General features: G+C 44.5%; 1 non-coding gene across 1 annotated transcript; it reads right to left on the reverse strand.

Moving 5' to 3' along the window:
• Window positions 1-464: 464 nt before the first annotated feature.
• Window positions 465-539, reverse strand: Trnat-ugu (transfer RNA threonine (anticodon UGU)). Its single transcript has one exon. It is a non-coding gene; the product is annotated as a tRNA-Thr (tRNA).
• Between the last annotated feature and the right edge of the window lie 3,322 nt (window positions 540-3,861).

The following is a 3,861-nucleotide window of genomic DNA, read 5'->3' on the forward strand; positions in this document are numbered from 1 at the left end:
ATTTTCAATATTCAAAACAGCTAATCCAATACGGAGGGCAAACGATTATGTTTTGACCAATTTTTACCAAAAATGTATTTTCGTTATTTACGTTTAGTCTGCAATTCAAGGAGTATTTATCAGCCCTTCCTCTACCTCTGATTGTTCCTAGACAGCAACTTCCTGTTCTTCTTGGCAGGAAAAGCCGATCTGTCTAAGCTGGATATGCAGCACTCGGCAGCCTGCACTTGATATTCGTCCGTATTTTCGGTGAGTATGTTTGCATGCATTCTGCAGTATGAATCCTTTTGAGCACGTGCGACACGGGACGAGTTATCATCTACATCTATATGGATACCCTGCAAAACACATTTAAGTGCCTGGCAAAGGGTTCATCGAATCACCTACACAACTGATAATTAATTGAAACCCTCAGCTGCCGACAGGTGTTGTTGATATACTTCGATGGGGACAGCTGAAAAGTGTGCCGCTACTGGGACTCGAACCCAGGATCTCCTGCTTACAAGGCAGACGCTCAATCCATCTGAGCTATCGAGGGCACAAATGAACAGCACGACTGCATGAATTTATCCCTCGCACGCTTCCCGTGAGACTCACACCCCGAACCGCCCACAATCCGATTACGTAATGTACTTAATAGGTATTTGTCCATCCACTCATTACTGGCTCACACTAAGGTGACGATTCCCGTAAGATTTCCGGTAGCCTGTGCGCATTCGCACAGACGAAGGTCAATGGCTGGGTGACGTTTAACCATAGATATGAAGATAGTAACTGTTCTAGAAAGAACAGGCGCCACTGACGACCGTGCAGCTCTTCTAGAATACATGATAGACCGGCCGATGTGGCCGAGCGGTTGTAGGCACTTCAGTCGGGAGCCACGCGACCGCTACGGTCGCAGGTTCAAATCCTGCCTCGAGCATGGATGTGTGTGATGTCCTTAATTTAGTTACGTTTAAGTCGTTCTAAGTTCTAGGAAACTGATGACCTCAGATGTTAAGTCCCAAAGTGCTCAGAGCCATTTGAACCATCAGTCCGTATGTTTGCACGCTACTTACAGTAACTTATGCTAAGGACAACACACACACAACCATGCCCGAGGGAGGACTCGAACCTCCAACGGGGGGAGCCGCGCGAACCGTGACAAGGCGTTGGACACATGGCGGGTACCCCGCGCGGCTCATGGCAGCCGTGACACTGCTTCAAACAATGGACTGTAGAAACTTTTGTAAAGCACGGATTAAAAAAAAAAAACCTTTCCGTTCCAGGAGTCTAGACAAGTACTCCTTTAAAAAATGCAACTACAAAGAAATTGAATTTTCGAACGGGGCAGGGCTTAAAAATTTGAAGAGTTAAATTTTAATGGCCGTTCTCTTGTATGCAAATAGTTTCACAGTAGAAATTTCTCTAGTTTTATTTATTTATTTATTTTTTGCTGTAGGTAAAGAAGGATAGGATTCTGAGAAGGGGGAAGGGGGGGGGGGGGAATCTCGCCTCTCCCACCTTGGAATTCTCAGTACAGAATTTTTATTCATTACGAGATTCTCAGCCACTTGCAGATGTGATTTCGCGTGATTCTGCAAAACTTTTCCTTTAGCCAATCGTAGCAACTATAGGATTCCGTTCCTGCTGCATGACATGTCTCGGAACTTAAACTGACCAACTTATTTGCATAAAGAGCTAGCTTATCATCCGCTTCTTTACTTACTTAGACCGTTCATGGTCTGCAAAGCATTTTTTCTTTAATCGTTTTTTTTATGTCTTTTATAAACTGCAACACCTTCTAAACTTTTCTAAACTTAACGCCGTTGAAGCGTGGTCTTTTGCTGAATGACCAAAAAGCAATGCTGACAGCTGGGGTCCAAGGTTTTTGTTAATCAAGCCGTTTGTATTCTTGTTTGTATAAAGCATATTTCTTTATATCTAATTGAGAAGTGAAATACCGGTTTTCGTAGATGCAGATTTAAAATATTTTAATATAACGCAATAAATATTTCATTAAAATTTTCATCCCCTTATGCTCGAAGTTAAAAACCAGTGAAACACGTAGTTTTTAAAAATTGTAACAGATTAGCCGAATACGAATTGTCAGATATGCTTTCATAATGCTTTCATAATGAACCATTTTCAGAAACGTGGAGCCGGATCTGGGGGTGAATTTCCTTCTCTCCGAGACACCCGGCTTCTTCTTCGACTTAGCCGGCAAACAGGCCGAGGACGCCGGGTGGGGACCGAATATGCAGCAGTTTGTGGATGGCGACGTCGTCACTAGCTGTTGCCTTCGTGCGGGCCTCTTGTGTAAAGGGGGAGCCAACCGTGGCCAAGTGAAGGTCTGTATTCCACAGGAACGAGTTAGCATGGCACTCAGATATTTCCACGAGTCGGCGGACGGGGGTCATTTGGGGTTCTTCAAGACCTTGAACCGAGTTCAGGAATACATGTTTTGGCCCAACCTATATCGCGATGGCAGGCGATTTGTTGGCAACTGTGTCCAGTGTAAGCGTGGTAAGCCCGATGTTGGGCTGCACAGAGAACTACTACAGTCGCTTATGGAGCAGTGTCCTCTGGACCGCGACTCAAAGATCGAAACAACGATCGACGGAAACTGGCGCCAGAAACGCACCAGCTCACTCTATTTCATCCCCTTAGGGGTTGAACTTCCAAAAACACCGAAACACGTATTTTCTTATTTGTAGCCTTGAAGTCAAATACCAATTTTCGTAGATGTAGCCTTAAAAATACTTTCATAGTTCTTCCATAATTATTTATCTCAAAATAAAATGTTCATCCACTATTTCACCTCATAGAGGTTAAATTCCCAAAGATACTGGAACACATATTTCTTTATTTCTGACCTAGAAACCAGATACAAATGTTCGTATGCCTAGCTTCAAAATTACCTTAATAGCTACATGATTCAGAAATCCTTTCATGTCCTGCGTCTCCCCCTTAGAGGTGGAATTTTGAAATATACAGTATAAGCGGTATAAGATCAACACTCTTTCCAAATGTCAAGGTTTATTTTCCTTGGCGGTCTGGACTGTGTGAGTTTCATAGTAATAGTCCTCCACACACACACACACACACACACACACACACACACACACACACACCACTACCAATGCCACCACCACCTCCTGGGGAAATTTCTGCAGACGCCCTTGTTCCACTGCAGTCATATTTTGCCGACGACCTACATTTAGCAGCGTGGGAGGGATAGTGTCGTGCAACAGACAGTATACTCAGTAGACAACGAACTGTTCGTTGTGAAATCAGCGACATATTAACCGAGACTGACACAGAAGGTGCTGAAGGTGAAGCACACTAGACTCGTGTCTACCACGGCTTCAAATAGTATCGATTTACTATGAACGGAAGTTCCGAAAAGTGAGCAAGTAATTTTACAGTAAATTCAGTACCGATGGTGAGGATATACAACGAAAAACATTTCTATAAAATTTCAGAAATAATGAAATATTCCACTCAAGTCGCGCGGCAGAAAACGCAATGGATATGCTTGCACTTAAGACGGAAGGCCCTACGTGCTTACGCAGGCTTACGACAGATCGCAAAATTCGGCAGTAGGCGTAAGCCAACCTCTTGTGCTGCCATCTGTTATTGATGCCAGGCATCAAGGTCTCAGTAGTACGACCATCCACTGGAGAGTAGTTTGCTTTGTAAGCACTCCGTCTTCAGGCCACGAGTGACCTACTGGGACAGCACCATCCGACCGCCGTGTCATCATCCGTGGAGGATGCGAACAGGAGGGGCGGGGGTCAGCACACTGCTCTCCCGGTCGTTATGTTGGTATTTTTTGACCGGAGCCGCTACTATTGGGTCGAGTAGCTCCTCGATTGGCAT

The sequence above is a fragment of the Schistocerca gregaria genome, unplaced genomic scaffold, assembly GCF_023897955.1.
Source record: "Schistocerca gregaria isolate iqSchGreg1 unplaced genomic scaffold, iqSchGreg1.2 ptg000692l, whole genome shotgun sequence".
In the NCBI taxonomy this organism is placed as follows: Eukaryota; Metazoa; Arthropoda; class Insecta; order Orthoptera; family Acrididae; genus Schistocerca; species Schistocerca gregaria.